Source organism: Balaenoptera ricei, chromosome 5, assembly GCF_028023285.1.
Source record: "Balaenoptera ricei isolate mBalRic1 chromosome 5, mBalRic1.hap2, whole genome shotgun sequence".
NCBI classification, from domain to species: domain Eukaryota; kingdom Metazoa; phylum Chordata; class Mammalia; order Artiodactyla; family Balaenopteridae; genus Balaenoptera; species Balaenoptera ricei.
Window position 1 is genome coordinate 67599431 of NC_082643.1, and position 23422 is coordinate 67622852.

Sequence of the window (23422 nt, forward strand, 5' to 3'; positions counted from 1 at the left end):
CCAGACGCGCAGGCTCAGTAGTTGTGGCTCATGGGCCTAGTTGCTCCGCGGCATGTGGGATCCTCCCAGACCAGGGCTCGAACCCGTGTCCCCTGCACTAGCAGGCAGATTCTCAACCACTGCACCACCAGGGAAGCCCTATTTTGGATATTCTTAAGTGCATTTTACCCGTTTCTTTTTACTTTCTTTGTAACAACTAGAAATTTTTAAATTAACATATGTGGCTCACATTTGCAGCTTGCATTATATTTCAGCCCAAAAGTGGTGGACACTTAGATTGTTTCGAGTTTTCTTCTCCCCACTTTTTACAGATGATGCTATAATAAATAGCCTTTTATATTATCACACTGATGCAGTTGGATAAGCTAGATCAAATAATATTTATTTACATTTTAAATTTTGACAAATGTTGTCCAGTTTGTCTCCTGAGAGGTTGTGACAATTTATACACCCATAAGTTTGCTCATGCCCCTTACCTCCCTAACACGTGTAGTACCAAACATTTGGATCTTTGCCAATCTGATAATTGGCAAACGATATGGTTAGTTTAGACTACCTGGTCAAGTATCTTAGTTTAAAATATATCTAAGAATAATAATTACTAATTTTATGTAGCAAATTATCATTTCCAAAGCATTTTCATATGTTTCCTCATTCAATTCTTACAATAACCTGGTGATACAAGCATTTTACCTAGAAGCAAACTGAAGCTGAGATAAGGGGGAGAAATGAACCTCTGTATGTGGTGAATACTTTATGTACATAAATTCATTTAATTCTCAACACAATATGGAAGCAGATTTTATAAGCTTTATGATTCCCATCTTACAGATGAGGGCACTGAGGTTCAGCATGGTTAGGTGACTCACAGAAATCACACAGCAAATAGAGGGGTAAATGGTGCAACTTTGCTGTCAGACTAGCGTGAATGAACTACCTTACTAGCTGTTTGAACTTGGACAAGTGTATTAATATGTAGAATTGGGAGAATAAAAGTACCTACCCTATGGGGGGGTGTCAAAATTAACTGAGGTGTTGTATATAAATAGCACAGTGCCTGGCACACAGCAAACCCTAAACAAGTGTGTGTATGTGTGTATATGTGTGTATGTACATGTATGTGTGCATTTGTGTGTGTGTGTGTGTGTGTGTGTGTGTGTGTGTGTGCATGCCAGGATTCAAACCCAGGTTCTTGGTTTCCTGAGCCCTCACCTCTTTGTTTTCCCCCTCCCAATGACTCAGTCTGTCTAGGCAGTAGACTCAGTATTCTGACCCAGTTATTATCTTTGTGTGAGTCGAGGGAAGGGCAGGAGCAGAGGGGAGGGGAGGCATTTCCAGGTTTTCATGTGCCTGCCACCTCCTCTCCAGCCAGGGGAGAGGTTGACCCTTTCTGTACCTGATTATCTTCTTCATCAAATGGGTCATGGGGCAGTATTGATAAGGTGGAGACTCTTACAAGCTTTCTTTTTTTTTTTTTTTTTAAAGAAGAACGTGACTGGGAGCTCAGGTAGTTTTTGGCTTTTTAAAAATTTTTATTTATTCGTTTATTTTTGGCTGTGTTGGGTCTTCGTTTCTGCGTGAGGGCTTTCTCTAGTTGCGGCAAGTGGGGGCCACTCTTCATCGCGGTGCGCGGGCCTCTCACTGTCGCGGCATCTCTTATTGCGGAGCACAGGCTCCAGACGCACAGGCTCAGTAGTTGTGGCTCACGGGCCCAGTTGCTCCACGGCATGTGGGATCTTCCCAGACCAGGGCTCGAACCCGTGTCCCCTGCATTGGCAGGCAGATTCTCAACCACTGCGCCACCAGGGAAGCCCCTACAAGCTTTCTTTGACGTCTTGGAGCAAAATAATTTGCAAGCCACATGGACTTGTGAGTGAAAAGGTGACGCTTGTACTAGGGACTCATGTGGAAGTTGCCCATGGCTCAGGGGCACTGTTGATTAGGGTAGGCTAGTACTGGTGTATTTAGATGCCTCCAAATCAAGTAAATAATTATAATCCAATAAACTGCAGTTGTGAAGTTGAGCAGAACCTTCTGTGATTTTAGAAGGGTCTTTATTCTTTCCCTTTTGAAAAAAAAATGACAGGAAGTAAGTGATCAGGAAGTGCAGGAACAATAGGCTTTTCCTGGAAGAGTGGCTCTGAAGTGATGACTAAACATTCAGACATGCTGGGCTGAACCGGCAGAGGCTGAGGCCATGGCCACAGCGGAGAGAGGGGCCAGAGGTAACTTCAGAGAGAGGGACATCAGCTGAAGTGTATTACTGACTACTCCCTATCTGGTGGAAATAAGTGAGAGATTAGGGCAAGGTTACACTGGACCTGGAGACCATCACGTTGTTAACTGGCAAAAACTGCTGCCTGACTCGAAGCCTTTAAGGAGTTCTTAGTATCAGTCAGGAACAGCCAAGAGAGACTGCTTTCATTTGCTTCGGTAAAGGAAACATCCTAGAGGTTTTTGAAATGTCTTAAGAATGGTAGCAGACAGCGAAGGTCTGTTGCCTGTTGGTCTTCCATCTTTTAATCCACTGAATTCTGTTTTGAAAGACTTTGTATGACTAGCAACATTTATTAAGCCGAGTTGTTTTTCTCTTTATAATTAATCATGATTTGTAAAAAATAAAACTACCCCTCTGAATGCCTCATCAGCCTGATGTAATCCGTGTGATCACGCTGAATTAATGTAATCTGGGGCAGGAGAAGAGACACACGATGCTTAAGGTATGCTAAGCTGCCTTCTTACCAGCGAATGCATGATTTTTCCTAGGCTTTGTGACATGTTGACAAACCCCTCTGGAGCCCTTCCTTCTAGCTCCTCAGACCCTTTAGAGAACCAGGAGCCTTAGCATCTGTTTTGTAGGGGTTCCTAGGAAAGGAGAGGGTCCCTTTCCAATGGAGCATCAGATTGAAGTAACATTAACGTTTTATTTCTTTGAAAAATATTTAAAGATGATAAAGGAAAAAAAAATCATTCATAATCTTACCACTTAAATTATATAAGAAGAGTATCTTCTTCAGCTCTCTCATTTCATGTCCCTGAGGTAACATTATGAAGAAACAAGGTGTATATTCCTCTCATTTCTTTTCTTAACTGTGTAATTATACACACGCACACACACACACACACACACTCTCTCTCACACACACACACCCCTGCTTTCTTAAACAGAATGGGATGCAGTTTGCTGTTTTTTACTTGATTCTCTACATTAGTACTTAGAATTTTTCTTTTTTAAAAATGATTACAAAATAGTTGACGCATAACAAAGTTTATTACGTGCTATTTATTCTTCTAAGCATTTCCAAGTATTAACTAACTTTAATGCTCACAACAACCTCTGAGGTAACCACTTTTCTCATTCCCATTTAACAAAGGGAGGAACCTGAGGCCTTGAGAGGCTGCGTGATTTGCCTGGGATCATAAACATTAGTGCAGCCAGGACCCCAGCTCAGGCAGTTCGGCTCTATCACCCACACAGCTCACTCTACCGCTCACATTTGCAGCCACTGTGCCATGGATGGACCATGGCTTAGTCAGCCTTTCCAATTTTTTTCTTCTTTGTTATTTCAGTGCTTAGTAAATACCTCTGTACATACATCTTTATGTCCTTTTGCTTTTCTGTCTGAAGTGTTATCTCCTACAAGTGGGATTGCTGGGTCAAAGAATATATGTATATAAAATTTGAATTAAAGTTATTTTTTCTTCCAGTTTTATTGAGATATAATTGACATACAGCACTGTATAAGTTTAAGATGTACAGCATAATGATTTGACTTACATACATCGTGAAATAATTGCCAAAAGTTTAGTGAATATCCATTATCTCATATAGATACAAAATAAAAGAATAAAAAAAACAATTTTTTCCTCATGATGAGAACTCTTAGGATTTTCTGCTAAGAGCAGTATATAATATATAGCAGTGTTAATTATATTAACCATGTTGTACATTATAATATATATATATATATTATATTAACCACATTGTACATCCCTAGTATTTACTTATAACTGGAAGTTTGTACCTTTTGACCACCTTCATCCAATCCGCCCTATAGTTTTAATTATTCCTCACGTTTTAACATGCCTTACATCAAAGAATACAGTCTATACAATTTTTATATCAAGTGTTTGCTTAGCGGTCGTTCTAAAAAGAGGATCATAGCTTTACTTAAAAATATAAACATAGTCTGATCGTGGAACAACAGATTAGGCAATATGTGGATTTTCTAGGTCCCTTCTTTCTTCTCTCCATTTTCGTGTCATGTCACTGCTCTACCACTTATTAATAGGTTAACCTTGGGCAAGTTAAGCCAAATTTCCTCATCTGGAAAATGGGGATAACAAGAGTATCCCATTCTGTGGAAGTATTGTGAGGACTGAATCAAATAATTCATGCCCAGCATTTGACGTCGTGCCTCGCACACAGGAGGCCTGAGACAATGTTAGCAGGGAGCTGAGGCAGCAGCACAAATCAACATCAAGAGTGGACAGTTTGGGGGCTTCCCTGGTGGCTCAGTGGTTAAGAGTCTGCCTGCCAAGGCAGGGGCACGGGTTCGAGCCCTGGCCCGGGAAGATCCCACATGCCGCGGAGCAACTAAGCCCGTGAGCCACAACTACTGAGCCTGAGCTCTAGAGCCTGCAAGCCACAACTACTGAGCCCACGTGCCACAGGTACTGAAGCCTGCGCGCCTGGAGCCCGTGCTCCACAATAAGAGAAGCCACGACAATGAGAAGCCCGCGCACCCCAACGAAGAGTAGCCCCCGCTCACCGCAACTAGAGGAAACCTGCGCGCAGCAACGAAGACCCAACACAGCCAAAAATAAATAAATTAATTAATTAAAAAAAAGGAGTGGACAGTTTGTTAGCAATCAAACTGGGTTCAATATGCAAGAGATTTCCGAAACAGAGTATGAAGAAGGCTTCTGATGATTACAACGAGGTTATCTGGCAGTTGGAGTGAATGGGGTGAGAATTTCATGAAATTGACCACTAAGTGGGATGCCATGGGCAGCCCCTTCTAAGTTGCCCTCCATTCAGAAAACCCCCTCCACAGCCCGTCCAGCATCTCTGACCAGCTGGCTTCTCTTCATCCTCCTACCTTCAAGGTTCTATCTTCCACCTTTGCCATTTCTTGTCTACAGCCTGTCCCCGGTGATCTGTTTATGCTTCGGTGGTTACAGAAACTTAGAGAATAATTAAGGACAGAGGAGAAAGAAGTGATTTTTTGTTATGAGGATGGGAGGAAAGAGGGTTGAGAATGTTGGCCAACTTGGAGATGGGGGTAGGACAGGAAGGAATTCAGTTTAAAATGTCACCTTTTGGGCTTGATTTTCACCATTGGCTTTTTGAGTCTCGGTTAATTGAGTCTTTTTGCCAAAATGATAAAATGCTCCCCTTTTGCATTTGGGGTAAGTTGATAGGAATTAATCAGACTCTGTGAAGTGTGTAGAGGAGTGTATAACCTATCTAGGTATGTGTGGGAGTAGTTCCACCAGATGTGAAAGTCAAATTAGTCAGCGCAGTTGCTCCCTGCAGCTGGGGGGAAGGTTTATCTGGGAAAGAGGCTGAGTCTGTTGGCTAAAGCAAGACTTTGGGTTTTATCCATGGTTTCTCATATTCCATGCATTTAATAATTAGGAGTTGGCTCTATACCAGTAATGTGGAGCCTCAGAATTAATATGTGGGAGTTTGGGTGAATAACGTTTTGATGCTTATTATTACCTGGAGATAACTACTGGGTCTGTAAGACTAGCCAGGAAATCTCATGAAAAGAGTTCCTTTGTTGATATACTGGCTCCTGTTTTATTGTATTTGGTGGAGCGATCTAATGAAAATAATAATTTTTACTTTTCTGGTTTATTTGTGGCTTCAACTGAGAAGCTAAGGAACACGATACTGAAAAAAGGACCAGGGGAAAAATGAATTAATGAAGCCTCCCCAAGCTCTGAGTGAAGAATACTATAGAGGCCATCTGTGGTCTGCCTGCCCAGTGCCCTTCGTTTCCACAGGGTACATCTCTTTCTGCGGGAAAATCACATCTCCCTGACCCTGATCTTATTTGGATGGAGAGGGCACTACCTCCTGGCTCTGGTGGGAACTCAGTTTCAACCAATAACACCACATCCCTCCGGTCACAGTAACTAATTCTGGGGCTGGCCCTTGACCGATGCCAGATCAGACAGAGACAAGCCTGAACCTCTTGCTCAAATCCGTGGGATTGCTAAACTGGCAGTACGTACACCCAGAGCTTCTGGAAGTCATCTTGCTACCACAGGAGGGGAACCTGCCAGAGAAGAAATCCAACATAAAGGAGAGCAGAGCCAGGGATGGCTACTAATTCCTGATGACACCATATGAGTATCTGGATCCAGCTGCACTTACAGCCAGAACCACTTGGATGTTTGTTATCTAAACAAATAAAAAGTCTTTTGTTGTTGTTGTTAAGTCAGTAATAACTTGAATTCTAAGTATTCTATACCCAGGAAGGAAGAATCTATCCGTATACAAATTTATAGCCTAGAGAAATAAAATGTCAGACTCTTCTGTTAATTTTCATGGTGTCGAAAAAAGAAAAATATCTCAGTGATGAGACTATTGGCTAGTTTCCAAAATGTGTCAGGAGGAGGAATCATATTATTCTTTTCCTTGCTCCCAAATATGTTTCTGACAGCCACATGGTGTTCAGATAGCCAGCGTTTGTGTAGAAATCCCCTGTCTGTCCAGCCTTATCGTGCTCAGCGGATCTCTGTTTTGCAGAGACTAGGTGTCCCTTCTCCCTCTTTTGCCTTTGCTCAACACATCCTATGTCTTATCTGGAGCTCCTGGAAGCCAAGTTTCTCTTTTCAGATGAGCACCTCCCCGTGTTAGCACATGAATCATGCTGACAGTACGGACTATCCTTACCCTGCAGGTCCTGAGGAAAGGAGAAGGCTTGGAAGGCTTATGTAGCTGTATGATGACAATCTACAGACAGAGAAATAAGACTGCTGAGACCACACATGCAAATGGAGGTTGACTTTAGCCCTATGTTAGGAGAATCATTTCCCCCAGAGAACAGAGTTAGTTAGTGCCACCCATCTGTTGCCAAGAGCCATCCCTTAGACCCTTGATGTGGGATTGTGAAGTAGAGTTGGCCTAATGACAAGGGGGCATAAAAATGGGAACTTCCTCACTCCAAATGTCTGCTTTATATGGTAGAAAACTATGCTCAATTTGTAAGAATTTATTTCATATTCTGCACCACTTTGCAATGGTCATAGGAGACCCAGCACTGGCCTGAGGATCTCTAGATTAGGGATTGGGAACTCAAGTGCCTGCAGGTGCCAGGCAGCTGGCAGAGTTGGGTGACGTGGACTGGGTGGGGCCTGAGCACTTGCTTGCATGATTCAAGGGAGCTGTCACCGTTCAGCTCCGTCTGAGGGTCAGGTGCACGTGCAGCATGCACTCTGTGCTGTTGGATCTTACGTGCTTCACCAGAGGGCCTGGAACCCAGAAGCCATCCGTTTGCAACCTCTGACTTGATAATAACGTAGGTGATTGTTCCAGGTGGCTGGATGTTGGGTTGGGTCTAAACCTAATTTAGTTCACTTTGAATAGGACCCAAAGTGTCGTGGTTTAGAGCACAGACTCTGGTGTCAGGCCGACCTGGGTTTGTGGCCTGGCTTTGACATTTACTAATGTTATGACCTTAGCCAAGGAATTTAACGTCTTGGAGATGCAGTTTCCACATTTGTAAAATGGGGTTGCATCTGGCTTGTGGGTGGGCTTGGGGGGTAGCAGAATTTGAGGTTAAGTGACATGATCCTCTTAAAGCTCTTATGCAGTGGTTTTGTAAAAGCGTAAAGCTTTCATAAATGCTAGCAGTTCTATGACTAGAAGTGACAGAAATCTAAGTAAGAAGTTGTTTTTTTATTCTCCAGAAGCATAAAGTCAGAGAGACAATATTGTGTAGTGGTTAAGAGGTACAAACCCTGGAGTCAAATCTTGCTCTCTTTCTAGCCATGAGACTTTAGCCTCAGTTTTCTCATCTGTAAAATGGAGATCTAAGGTTGTCTATCCCCAGAGATTCTAAATGATTACGTGATTTAACACTTATAACTGAGTTAGCATTCCTAAAACATTTAGAACAGAGCCTGACACACAGTAAGGGCTATGGGAGTGAAAGTTTACAATACTGTGGTTGCAGTGAAGTTTTAATAGCTCTTGTAACTTTGTCATTTGAGTAACACTGTATACGTATCCTGGAACTTGTCGTTTACATTATACTAACTTTAATAACACCTGATGCAATTATTTTTAACTTAAAGAGTCACAAAAGTTTATTTACTATTATAAAGGCCACTTCAAATCCACAGTGAAAGGTATAAAAATGTAGAGTATAAAAAAATGAATGCAATTATGTCAAGTTCTTTAAAAGCAGGTTTTACAAAACTCATCTAGATGAGAGTCACGTACATTAGGAAAAAAATAACAATTTGTTGAGAGCCTGTTTTGTGCAATGCACGTGGTGAAGCCTAGAATCAAAGCTAAAGCAATAAATGGGGAAAGATAAACACCTCTACTTCAAGCCAACGTCCGTGTCCACCCACACGAGCATATTGTCGGTATGGGGACATTTCCTGAGATCTTTTTCTACCTTCAGAAGTTACCTGGTAGCGCTGGTGTACAGGGGATAAAGATCAGTACTAGTGAGTTCAGAAGTAATGCAGACACAAGTTGCTTCCAGGGCGGGTATAAGGAGCTCAGCCAGGAGGCGTCCGGGGTCTTGCACGGTGGGAAATGGGGAAGAAGACCAGTGGAGGGGTTGGGCGTGCTCCTTCGCTGTTTCTTCTTCCCAAAGCCTAGGGGGAGAGTGCGTCTCCAAAAGATTTCGATCTGAATTTCGTGGGTGTCTGAAAGTAGGGGAGACTGGCATCTTCTGCCCCGCCTGGAAGCGCGTGCAAGAGCCCAGGGAGAAGGGGAGGGACGGGGTGACCGGGAGGCCAGGGGTGCGGAGGAGGCTCCGTCCCGGACGAGGGCCGCGGGGTCTAGAGCTTAGAGGCCGAGGAGCGCAGGCTGCCGGCTTGCTGGGCGTCGCAGAAGCCAAGTGGCCAAGTGGGAGAGGCGCGTTTCCTGGCCCACAGTGGCACCCTCCACCGAGGTCAGGCCGGGCTCCGGGACACCCGCCCGGGGCCCCCAGGCAGAACCCTCCTCGGCAGGTCCTGTCGAGGCCTCCACGAGGTCCCAGGAACCCGCAGCCCTGCTGGCCCACGAAAGGGGACTGCCACCACCTCGCCGTGCACGGAATGCCCTCCTACTCCGCGCCAACTCCAAGCCCAGAGTCACCGTCGACTGCCTGCCCTGGGAAGGAAGGGAGCTAACTGAAATGAGACGCTGATTAACCAAAAAGGGGTGGGAAGTTAGGGAATCGGCCTGAGGTGTGATTACGGGAGGCACTTTCCAGCTGGAAAAGGGCAAAGGAGGTTGTCCACAGAGTAGTTGGTGGCAGTTATTTGAAAAAGTAAAAACATCTCATGTGTATGCACTTCTGATGAATTGAGTTACACACGCACAGGCAGGGCTGCTTTTGCAGCTCAGCCAGCTTGGGTGTTGGTGTCAGCGAGCTGGTTTACTTGTGGGTTGACCTCAGGTGAGCAGTCATGTAACTTCCCTGAGGCTTAGTTTCTTCTTTGTTAATGTGAGGCTGACAATAACCTCTTAGCTACCTCACAGGGTTCTGTTTAGGGGCAACTGAGGCAATTTCTGAGTGAAAGTTCAGAATGATCAAGTATTGTATAAACCTTAGCTCTTATTAAATGAATTTCAAATTCACTCCTCCCCATGCTTTCTGATTCATCTCATGATTTAGGGTATAACTGCTTAAAGTGGAGAGTTGAATATTCAGCTCAATTTGATAGATATTTATTGAATGACTCCTCTTGTAAGCTGCCTATAGAATTAGATCAGTGTGGACAACTGGTCTGAATCACATGAGCCTCCTTTAGGATTTTGTCAGTGGCTTTTGGGAGGGTTGGGTATATATTACTGACATGTCATCTTCAACTGTTCAGTTCATTTTCTGCATGATTGCCTGTTGACCTTCCATTTTTTACTATGGAAAATACCTGTTATGATGATGAATAATTGGCTTTGTTTCCAAGTTATTTCCTATACCTAATTTATTCTTATTTAGAATTGTAATCAAACACTGTTCAGTGGTTTAATGGGGGGCTTCACAGTTCAAGCTAAGACTGACTTTATTCAAGGGGGAGAATACAATTTTATTATTTATGCTATTTCAGGTTAGGTTATTTTCAAATAGTTGAATAAAGCTAAATATGTTAAATATGTACATAAACTTGAGAACTCTAAAGAGAGAAAAATCCTTCTGCAAGCAACTACATAATAGTTTGGAGGAGGAAAAAGCCCAAAGTTGTATTTTAAGGTAAAGAAGTATACTTTAACTAGAATAATTTATAATTTAAAGAACTGACCCTGTAGCTTGAGTTCTACATTATAATTTCACTGCAGTTAAATCCAAAGAACTATTTTCTCCCTGATGGAAGTCTATTTACATGTATGGTTCCTTCATAGTTTTAAAAGTGTAATCATATATTGCCTCATATTACTTAAATTTATTGCCTAAGTATTATTCTAACAGGAAAGACAGTCCTTAGAGCAGAGAGATTGTGTGGCTCTTTCCTAAGCCCCTCCACTCAGTGTTTTTGACAGAACTAAGCCTAAAATAATTACGTAATATATATCTTTGACTTGATTAATTGTCCAGTTGCTTTTGTTGTACTGTGATTTGTTTCTATTGGGCCAGATATTGTTATCCCTAATTTAGCTAAACTTAGACTTTTTGTAAATTTAAACCTTATCTCATAAATTACCTTGGGCTGTCAGGCTTCTGTAACAATTTCAAGGGGGTTATCATTTCCCTTCTTTAATCTACAGAAGATTAAGAGAATAAAGTCTCTTAGAATAGTTCAGAATGGCACTCATTGCGAGCAACTTTGAAGAAATAAAGTTGGAGAAATGTCTTGCAGCTATGACCAGCCAACGCATCCACTGTCCTTTGCTTTGGGTTTTGGTTTGAGGTTCATAGAAAGTCATCTCCTTAAAGGGAGAGCCATCTTGGATGATATTTAGCCTCTAGTTTCTGTCTAGGGATGGGCCGGGGGGGTGGGGGGAGCGGGTGGGTGCGTAAGAATGATGCTTCTTTCATCACTGATCACTTTGGTGACATCAAAGGATTAAGGGAAGTGTTTTTCCCTAGGCCTCTCACCTATTTCTCTTGTCCCTTCCTCTTCACTCTCCATAAAGCTTATCTTGGAAGCCAGGCACCATTTGCCATGTGACAGTAAGGTGTGTGTAATACATGCTTTGATGGGTTTGTGTTTATAACACAAATACATGGAGTTGTCATTGAGGCAGGAATTGCTTGCTATCAGGAGGTACATCCTGAACAGGGATTACCAAGGCTGGCCTGTGGTCAGATCGGCTTCCTCACATAACTTTCTCTCCCCCTTCATATCTATACCTTTACTTATGAGAGTCTCACTTTTTTTTTGGTTGCTTTTGTTGTTCATTTTCTTTTCTAATCTCACCCCTTCTGTGAATAAACTTTTGTTTCATCCCGAGGAAAAAAACCTCTTCCAGTTTCACGGGGGGTAGAGGTGAAAACAAAATGAAACGGAAAGCTGTTCGGATAACCCAGGAGGATTTTAAGACCGCTTTGTTATAACAATCCTTTTATGTTTGAAATATTTATTGGGCCTCTTCCTGGTCACGATCGGAAGGGAAACCTGAATTGGTGCCCTCTAAGTTGCTCGGGCGGACAGAAGAGTACATGTTTACAGTCAAGATGGTGCTTGATCTTGGAACGACAGGAAATGATTTTGCAAATCCAGATAAACTATTTTATCCTAGAAAGCATACATGCCAAACACAGTTTAAAGTAAACACATAAGAATCCTTGTGTTGTTCCGAATGGGTAGGGTGTTGGGAGAAGCTAGCATTTCTCCAGATTAAGGACAATTCGGTGTGACAGTTGCCTCTAAGTGACCTGTTTTGCCTGTGTGTCCTCTTGCAGGTGTAAGCTTTTGGATTTCCATAATGGAGCAATGCATAGCGAAATAGTGGAATTTGTTTGAATGAATGAATGAATGGGATAACCCCCCTGCCCCCCAGCAACTTCTGGAATTTGCATCCTATGCTAAAAGTTGTGAGTGCCTTCGAGTAAATCACGATATACTTGATCTCCACTTTTGGTAGTAGTTCTGTACTAGTTTGGTACTAGTTCCCTTCCAGACAGGGTGAAGCTGGTATCTTAGTTCTATTCTTCCTTCCAAAATTATTAAAAAAAATTTTTTAAGTTTGTATAGATGAATATTTTAGGACAATATTACTTTAAAGTTTATTTAGATAAATACTATGGAAAATCACCAAGAAAGTTTTGAAAAAGAAGATTAGAGAGAAGGACTTGCCCCACCAGATTTTAAAATTTGTTGTAAAGCTAATAATAAAACAATATGAAATAGAAAATATAACAGACCAATCACAAGCACTGAAATTGAGACGGTGATTAAAAATCTTCCAGCAAACAAAGCCAAGGACCAGATGGCTTCACAGGCAAATTCAATCAAACATTTAGAGAAGAGCTAACACCTATCCTTCTCAAACTCTTCCAAAATATAACAGAGGGAGGAACACTCTCAAACTCATTCTGTGAGGCCACCATCACCCTAATACCAAAACCAGACAAAGATGTCACAAAGAAAGAAAACTACAGGCCAATATCACTGATGAACATAGATACAAAAATCCTCAACAAAATACTAGCAAACAGGATCCAACAGCCCATTAAAAAGATCATACACCATGATCAAGTCGGGTGTATCCCAGGAATGCAAGGATTCTTCAATATATGCAAATAAATCAATATGATACACCATATTAACAAATTGAAGGAGAAAAACCATATGATCATCTCAATAGATGCAGAAAAAGATTCAACAAAATTCAACACTCATTTAAAAAAACCCTCCAGAAAGTAGGCATAGAGGGAACTTACCTCAACATAATAAAGGCCATATATGACAAACCCACAGCCAACATCATTCTCAATGGTGAAAAACGGAAACCATTTTCTCTAAGATCAGGAACAAGACAAGGTTGTCCACTCTCACCACTATTATTCAACATAGTTTTGGAAGTTTTAGACACAGCAATCAGAGAAGAAAAAGAAAGAAAAGGAATCCAAATCGGAAAAGAAGAAATAAAGCTGTCACTGTTTGCAGATGACATGATACTATACATAGAAAATCCTAAAGATGCTACCAGAAGACTGCTAGAGCTAATCAATGAATTTGGTAAAGTAGCAGGATACAAAATTAATGCACAGAAATCTCTTGCTTTCCTACACACTAATGATGAAAAATCTGAAATAGAAATTAAGGAAACACTCCCATTTACCATTCCAACAAAAAGAATAAAATACCTAGGAATAAACCTACCTAAGGAGACAAAAGACCTGTATGCCGAAAACTATAAGACATTGATGAAAGAAATTAAAGATGATACAAAGAGATGGAAAGATATACCATGTTCTTGGATTGGAAGAATCAACATTGTGAAAATGACTATACTACCCAAAGCGATCTACAAATTCAGTGCAATCCCTATCAAACTACTAATGGCATTTTCCACAGAACTAGAACAAAAAATTTCACAATTTGCATGGAAACACAAAAGACCCCAAATAGCCAAAGCAATCTTGAGAAACAAAAACAGAGCTGGAGGACTCAGGCTCCCTGACTTCAGACAAAGCTACAGTAATCAAGACAGTATGGTACAGGCACAAAAACAGAAATATAGATCAATGGAACAGGATAGGAAGCCCAGAGATAAACCCATGCGCATATGGTCACCTTATTTTTGATAAAGGAGGCAAGAATATACAATGGAGAAAAGACAGCCTCTTCAGTAAGTGGTGCTGGGAAAACTGGACTACATGTAAAAGAATGAAATTAGAACACTCCCTAACACCATACACAAAATAAACTCAAAATGGATTAAAGACCTAAATGTAAGGCCAGAGACCATAAAACTCTTTAGAGGAAAACATAGGCAGAACACTCTATGACATAAATCACAGCAAGATCCTTTTTGACCCACCTCCTAGAGAAATGGAAATAAAAACAAAAATAAACAAATGGGACCTAATGAAACTTAAAAGCTTTTGCACAGCAAAGGAAAACATAAACAAGACCAAAAGACAACCCTCAGAATGGGAGAAAATATTTGCAAATGAAGCAACTGACAAAGGATTAATCTCCAAAATTTACAAGCAGATCATGCAGCTCAATACCAAAAAAACAAACAACCCAATCCAAAAATGGGCAAAAGACCTAAATAGACATTTCTCCAAAGAAGATATACAGATTGCCAACAAACACATGAAAGGATGCTCAACACCACTAATCATTAGAGAAATGCAAATCAAAACTACAATGAGGTATCACCTCACACTGGTCAGAATGGCCTTCATCAAAAACTCTACAAACAATAAATGCTGGAGAGTGTGTGGAGAAAGGGAACCCTCTTGAACTGTTGGTGGGAATGTAAATTGATACAGCCACTATGGAGAACAGTATGGAGGTTCCTTAAAAAACTACAAATAGAACTACCATACGACCCAGCAATCCCACTACTGGGCATATACCCTGAGAAAACCATAGGTCAAAAAGAGTCATGTACCAAAATGTTCATTGCAGCTCTATTTACAATAGCCAGGACATGGAAGCAACCTAAGTGTCCATCATCAGATGAATGGATAAAGAAGATGTGGCACATATATACAATGGAATATTACTCAGCCATAAAAAGAAATGAAATGGAGGTATTTGTAATGAGGTGGATGGAGTTAGAGTCTGTCATACAGAGTGAAGTAAGTCAGAAAGAGAAAAACAAATACAGTATGCTAACACATATATATGGAATCTAAGGAAAAAAAAAAAAAAAAGGTCATGAAGAACCTAGTGGCAAGATGGGAATAAAGACACAGACCTACTAGAGAATGGACTTGAGGATATGGGGAGGGGGAGGGGTGAGATGTGACAGGGTGAGAGAGTGTCATGGACATATATACACTACCAAATGTAAAATAGATAGCTAGTGGGAAGCAGCCGCATAGCACAGGGAGATGAGCTCGGTGCTTTGTGACCACCTAGAGGGGTGGGATAGGGAGGGTGGGAGGGAGGGAGATGCAAGAGGGAAGAGATATGGGAACATATGTATATGCATAACTGATTCACTTTGTTATAAAGCAGAAACTAACACACCATTGTAAAGCAATTATACTCCAGTAAAGATGTTTAAAAAAAAAAAAAAAGGAAACGAAATTGAGTTATTTGTAGTGAGGTGGATGGACCTAGAGTCTGTCAAACAGAGTGAAGTAAGTCAGAAAGAGAAAAACAAATACTGTATGCTAACACACATATATATGGAATCTAAAAAAAAAGTTTCTGAAGAATTAGGGGCAGGACAGGGATAAAGACGCAGATGTAGAGAATGGACTTGAGGACACGGGGAGGGGGAAGGGTAAGCTGGGACGAAGTGAGAGAGTGGCATGGACATATATACACTACCAAATGTAAAATAGATAGCTAGTGGGAAGCAGCCACATAGCACAGGGAGATCAGCTCGGTGCTTTGTGATCACCTAGAGGGGTGGGGTAGGGAGGGTGGGAGGGAGACGCAAGAGGGAGGAAATATGGGGATATATGTATATGTATAGCTGATTCACTTTGTTATAAAGCAGAAACTAACACACCATTGTAAAGCAATTATACTCCAATAAAGATGTTAAAAAAAAAAAATCGTGGCAGGGTTTTTCCACTGGGTCAGTTAACAGCTAGCATTTAGTGAGCATTTACTGTGTGTCAGATACTATTCTAAGACCTTTTCATGTATTAAGTCAATCCTCAATACAGCCTTTTGACATCAAAACTGTTTTTATCCCTATTTGAAGTTGAAAGAAATGGAACATAGGGAGGTTTAGTAACTGGTTCAAAGTCACATAGCTAAGAAGTGGTGGAGTCAGGATTTGAACCCAGGCAATAAAATCAGATCATTACCTAGGTTATGCTATAGTATAAAAACTGAAATTCCAGCTGGATTAAAAATCTAACTGTATAAAATAACATCTTTATAACATACACGATAAAAAGGTAATCCAGAAAAACAGTTATACAATCTTGAAATTGGAGAGACTTTCTTAAGCAAGATAGAAATTCCAGAAAAAAAAAAAGAAAAATATTGATCTGACAACATTAAAAACAAAACCCCAAATTTCTGTTGACAGGATACCATGAGCAAAATCAAAAGTTCAGTGGTTACCAAAGAGGAAATATATTTGCACTACATTTCACAGAAAAAGTGTTTGTATTTGCACTCTACAAAGAACTTTTATAAAATGACATTTTTAGAAAAGTCCAGTTGAAAAGGATATGGACTGGCAATTCAGAGAGGATAAAGTGCAAATGGACAATAAATAGTTAACAGTGGCAACGTGTACGGTGCTAATAGGCTTTTAGGGAAACTCCCAGTTCTGTTTGGGTTTGCTTTGGTCAGGGAACTAAGGTTTTCCTTTAAGTTCTTCGTCCCCCACCCTGATTTCTTTTCTCCACCACCCCACCTTCCACCCCTATCACCTTTCAAGATGTTAAAATTCCTTATCCTATGTTCAGAGAGTCCAGGACTGTTGGGTGGAGGGCTGTCAGTATCTGGGGAGTGAGTCGTTGGAGGTGAACACTTAAAAGCTACCTGGCAGTGATTTCCTGCTGCTCTGCTTCCTGGTCCTCTGAACAGAAGATATTTCTCCTTCCTACTCTGTGACCTGGAATCCTTCCTATCCCTTTCTCTGCCCCTAGTTAGGATGGGTCTTCTGCCTCCAATTTCCATCTTCAAGCCGGAGTCTTATCTAGCCTTTGAGAGAGCAAAAGCATTAAAGTCTTCCTGTTCTACACTTGGGCCTGAGGCTTCTTTGAGTCTCTGTTGCAGCTTAGAGTGGGCTTGGGGCTGGGGTGATAGAAAAATAACCATCAGAGTTCAAAGGTACCAGGGAGAGAACACGGAAAATGTGTAAATTAACATTTTGAGATATTATCTTGCCAGAGGTCTATGTTTTTAACTTCTCTGGTACTCAAGAAATGCAAGTAACAATGAAATGACCTTTTTTTTTGCCCATTAGATTGGTCAGAGTTTAAAATATTGATAGCATTCAATATAGGCCAGAGCTAGGGGGAAGGATACCCTTATATATTGTTGGGAGATGAATTGCTGAAACTTTCTAGGAATTGTTAAAACATGTCTGTACCCACTGAAACTTAAATTGACATAAGCTATGACCTAGCAGTATACGACTATGAATTGAGCCCAAAGAAACAAAAGCACTAGACATATGGATTTACTTACAAGGTTGTATATTGCAAAATTATTTACCAGGGGGCTCTAGACCATCCAAATGCCTATCAAGGAATACTTGAATAAGTTATAGCTCATTCATATAATGGAATACCATATAGCTACTAAAAAGAACATCTTAACTCTGTGATCTCTTTTATTTTATAAAAAACAATATTAAGAGCTTTAAGTATGGTAAATAAGTTTATATTCTGTAAGTGCAGAAAGTATGAAAGATATACGCCACACGATTAATTTAAGGCAAGCATTATAAACTTCAGTGACTCCAGGGACCAGGCTGAATGTCAATGCAGCAGAATGGACACTGAAACCTCTGTGGAGTAAGAAAGGGTTATTGTGTGTTGGGGTCCTAAGAAAGTGGCAAAGGATGGGTTCCAAAGCAAAGAAGAAGGGATATTTGGGGGTCAGAAGAAACAAAAATAGGACAGGAACAGATGTAGGTAGGTCGACATGATAGATAATGGGAGATGAGGCATTCCAACTGATGGCTTTTCTTTTTCCCATAATGTTGGAGTAAAGGGTTCGAAGGAAGTAAAGACAGCTTAGAGAAGGTTTCCTGGAGAATGAGAAAGAAAAAAGTAGGAATGCAAAGGTCCATTTAAGGTTAATGAGCATTAATTTAGAGTGGAGCCATTATATCCTTTTATTAGATTGACATGAGCACCAGAAACTGTATTAAAAATGAATAAAAATTCTTGGTAAAGTAGAAGTTAAGTTTTTTTTACTTTTCTAGGAGAAAAATTCAAAAGTCCAATATTAGTAACAATCTCAAGAAATGGAGGGAGTTACTTGCTCTTTCACATTAGAAAATTTATTTTTAGTCATAGAATTTTTTAAACAGCTTTGTTGAGGTATGATTCATTTACCATACAATTCAGCCACCTAAAGTGTACAATTCAATGGGTTTTAGTATCTTTGTAGATATATATGCAACCATCACCACAGTCAATTTTAGAACATTTTTATTTCTCCCCAAGGAAATCCATACCCTTTAGCCATCACCCTCCCCTCCCCACCCCAATTTAATCTTCCCGCCCCCCAATCCCTGCTCCCACCTTCCACCCCAGCCCCTGGCAACCATTAATCTACTTTCTGTCTCTATAGATTTGCCTATTCTGGACATTTCATATAAATGGAATCATATAATATGTGGTCCTTTGTGACTGGCTTCTTTCATTTAGCATAATGTTTTCAAGTTTTATCCATGTGGTAGCATGTATCAGTACCTCATTCCTTCTCATTGCCGAATGATAGTCCATTGCATGGATAAACCACCTTTTCTTTATCCATTCAGCAGTCCATGGGCATTTGGGATGTTTCCACTTTTTGGCTATTATTAATAATGCTGCTATTAACATTCTTGTACAAGTTTTTGGGTGGACATACGTTTTCATTTCTCCTGAGTATATAACTATAAGTGGAATTGCTGGTAACTCTAGGCTTAGCCTTTTGAGGAACTGTCAGAATGTTTTCCAAAACATAGAATTTAGAACTAGATGGGATCATAGAAATTACTAGAGATATTTAAGTCATCTCTAACTGTAAGTGGGAGACCAAACTCAAAAAGCTAATTAGTGGGAGATAAGAACCTAGATTTTGATTTTTTTGTTTAATGTTGTTAATTATTTTTTATTTCTTTAACTTTTTTATCTTAAATGTTTAAAATTTCTTTACACATGTACTCATACACATACATTAGTTTCCATTAATATGATTTTAAACGTACGATTTAGTATAAATTTTTGGATTTTCTTTTCCCTTTTTTATGCTTATCTTATTTCTCCTTCTCACATTACCTTCATCCCCTCCACGAGGTAATTAATACTAATAACCTAAAAAAAAATTCTCTCATGTTTTCTCCATGATAATATAATCCTACATATACACACATACACAAAGGGAATTTTAATCACTATTTTACAAAAATGGGATCATCTTATACTATTTTTCTGCACATTGCTTGTGGAATTTCCTCCAAATCAACCAGTGTACTCTTTTTTTTTTTTTTTTAAACTTTTGGGTTTATTTATTATTTATTTATTTATTTATGGATGTGTTGGGTCTTCGTTTCTGTGCGAGGGCTTTCTCTAGTTGCAGCGAGCGGGGGCCACTCTTCATCGCGGTGCACGGGCCTCTCACTATCGCGGCCTCTCTTGTTGCGGAGCACAGGCTCCAGACGCGCAGGCTCAGTAGTTGTGGCTCACGGGCCTAGTTGCTCCGCGGCATGTGGGATCTTCCCGGACCAGGGCTCGAACCCGTGTTCCCTGCATTGGCAGGAAGATTCTCAACCACTGCGCCACCAGGGAAGCCCCAACCAGCGTACTTTTATTTTTATTTTAAATGTCTGCAGAATACTCAGTGATATGGGTGTTTTATAACTTATTGAGCCTATCAGTGAATGTTCACTCATTGTTTCTGGTTTTAATTTAATTTTTGGATAAACAGCACTACGATAAACATCCTTGCTGCTCAGTTGTGGTCCATGACCTGGCAGCATTGTCGTGCCAGGGAGCTTTATAGACATACAGACACTCAGGTTCCAGCCTGCCCTACTGAATTAGACTTTGCATTTTAACAAGATCCCCAGGAGATTCATATTCACATTGAAAACTGAGCACTGACCTAGTTAGTACATATGACCTTTCAGTCAAGTGCTATCATATCTATAGTTAGATTCCAAGGAGTGAATTCTGGGGCAAAAGGGTACACATACTTTCAATTTTAATAGATGCTTTAACAGACTGCTTCCTTTAAAGACTGCAGCACATTGGATTTCTACCAGCGCTGTTTGAGAATACCCTTTTCCCCCAGGTTCCCATTAACAATGAGTGTTGATGTTGAGATTTTAAAGGAAATTGGCTATGATAGGAACATTTAGGTTTTATTTGACTTTTCCCACGTAATTGAGCAAACTATTCATAAGATAGTATTATTAGAATAGTACCAATTTCAGTTTTTAGATTTCGAAGTCAAATGATAGAAGGAACGAAATACAAAGAATAGCAAAGCATAAAGATGCAATTATCTAATAGAAAACTTCTCTCCTCTTTGTTAACCTTCCTTGGTGCTAACATGAGAAAATGGGTACCCAGGATAGTGATCACGTGACCAGCTGGATGTTTACAGTGCCTTGTTCACACTTACTGGGAACGTTTTCAGATAAATGATTGGGAGAAAAGGTAAAACGCAGTAAAGGTTTAACAAAGTCTGCTTAATCTCAAAACTAATCATGAAGTTGTAAATTAAAATAAAATACCGTATTTTGCCCATCAGATTGACAGGTTTTTTTTTTAACATCTTTATTGGAGTATAATTGCTTTACAATGGTGTGTTAGTTTCTGCTTTATAACAAAGTGAATCAGCTACACATATACATATATCCCCATGTCTCCTCCCTCTTGCGTCTCCCTTCCATCCTCCCTATCCCACCCCTCTAGATGGTCACAAAGCACGGAGCTGATCTCCCTGTGCTATGCGGCTGCTTCCCACTAGCTTTCTATTTTACATTTGGTAGCGTATATATGTCAATGCCACTCTCTCACTTCGTCCCAGCTTACCCTTCCCCCTCCCCGTGTCCTCAAGTCCATTCTCTACGTCTGTGTCTTTATTCCTGTCCAGATTGGCAGATTTTATTTTATTTTTGGCAGATTTTAAAATTAACAGTATTCAATGTTGGAAAAGATGTGGAAAAACAGACATGCTCATAAATTGTTGATGGGAATATAAATTGATAATGTCCTTTTAGGGAATGAAACAGCAGTGTATATAAGACATTTCAGTGCACATACCTTATGACTCAGCAAGAGAGTAATCTGTCTTACAGATTTAGTCATACGTGAGAAAAAAGATATACTAAAGGACATCCATTGGAAATTTGAGACCACTTAAATGCCCATCCATAGGGACATGAACTTACATATTTTGGTGTATTGATATTGTCTATATCTGGTATGGGGAAAGCTCTACAAGACATATAGCTAAACAACAAAAAAATCAAGTCTCAAAACAATGTATCTTGTACAATCCACTTTTGGAAGTGATAACACAAAAGATGTGTGTTTGTGTACACGTATCTATGTATATAATAGAAAAACACAAACCAAACTGCTAGCAGTGGTTACCTCTGGGTGTGTGTTGGAGGGAGGGTGGTTGGAATGGTGGTGAAAGAGTAACATATACACTGTTTCCTAAACAATATCAATTGTTAACATTTACGGAGCACATTATATGTCTAGCATATGCTAAAAACTTTCCATGAATAATCTTAATCCTGACAACCACCTGATGACGTAAGTACTATCGTTACTATCTGAATTTTACCATTAAGTTAACTGCGTCACAAATAGGTGAAGTAATTTGCTTAAGGTGATGTAGCCAGAAAGATGTGGTGCTGTAATTTGAACCAAGGTAGCCTGACTCTAGAGACCATGCTCAGAACCTCAATTCTGTCTACCCATCTATCCATTACCTACCCTCCCATCACCTATGTTTGTTTATCTATCAGCTATTTATCTATCTATCTACCTACCTACCTACCATCTTCCATCTATCGGTTCTGTCACACTAAGGTTCTCAAGCCACCATAGAGAAAATTAACCCAGTTTTCTATTTACATCATTGAGGTACAATATAATTTATGAAAACACACTGAGATTTTCAGAGAATAGCATAATTGACAGGTGATGTAACTGATTCTGATTCTTTACCAGAGTGAGGGAGAATTGCCTCATTCCAGGACATTGTGTGATGGCCTGATTGTAGATCTCTGGATGGAGTAGAAAAAGCAACCTGGTATAATCCATCCGCCTAGCTGGCCACTGATCTACAGAACCAAACATTCCATAATGTTAGTGATCCTCTCCTTTATTTTGCTAAAGAAGATCATCTCCCTTATTTCTTCCAGAGTGTGTGAGTGGCAGAATTGGTATTGAAATCAGGTTTTCTGACTCTGAGTTCAGTGTTCTTTCCACTATATTATGATTTGGGATTTATGACACACATCTTACTTCCTGTAGGATGTAACCAGACAGATGGATACACAGTGCAGACCCATTCCTGTGTTTGGAGACCCCAAATTTGTATATCATTATTTAGAAGGAAAGAAAGGACTGAACAGCCAGTGTTGAGTGATGTTTTATCACCAGCTTCAAAGGTTTGGCCATTATATGCTCTTAAAAATTAAGGAGGTCCAACTAATTTCCTGGGTGTTATGTTTAACTATGTAAATTAATTAGCTAGTTGGTTTTACAGAGACACCCTCCAAAAAGTTTTGTTCCTCTTAAACAAAAAAACCCCAGCTTGGTGGTATGGTTAGGTGATGGTGTAGTTAAGTGATGGTGTGGTCATATGATGGCTGGACATGAAGCAAATCACCCGCAGAAGACATGGGCAGCCTGATGAAGCACAATGATGGGTCCAGGACATAGAGATGGGCAGGATGTCATTGTCAGCTAAGCCCATGTGCAGGTGACTGCCCCTGAACAGAAAAAAAAGGTCAAGGGTCAGGAAACATGTGGACCCTGAGGAGAGCAGAGAAAGTACTGAGTCTAAACCACTTTTCCTGATTTTATTCAAGCCAAGAGGAAGGCAAAGGGCTGTGTCATCTAACTTTCCCTGAACCGGTGCATCAGCAGAACGGGCTGAGCCTCTCCCACTTACCTCCTGATCCCACACACAGAGTTCATGGCCATCCAGCTGCCCTGTTCGGATCTCCAGCAGGCAAAGGAGAAAGGCCACTTGGACGTCTGGAACTCCTCAATCTTGCTCAAGGCTGGCAGCTGTCACAGAATGTCATCAGCTAAGAGAGCATCATAGCAACATGTTTCCCACTTCTTAAACCATTAGTCTCTCACATTTTATGGTTAGTTCTATGAGCACATTTTTTTTCAGCTACGGGACTCAAGCTTCTGAGGTTTTGAACTATTTATTAGCGCCTAAAAGTCAAAATATTCAT

General features: G+C 40.4%; 1 long non-coding RNA gene across 1 annotated transcript in view; it reads left to right on the top strand.

Annotated features, from left to right (window-relative positions):
- Positions 1 to 23110, top strand: part of LOC132365938 (uncharacterized) — a 133461-nt gene extending 110351 nt beyond the window's left edge. The window contains exon 4 of the long non-coding RNA XR_009503310.1: positions 23045 to 23110. This is a non-coding gene — a long non-coding RNA (uncharacterized LOC132365938). The remainder of the gene's footprint in view (positions 1 to 23044) is intronic.
- Positions 23111 to 23422: the final 312 nt, after the last annotated feature.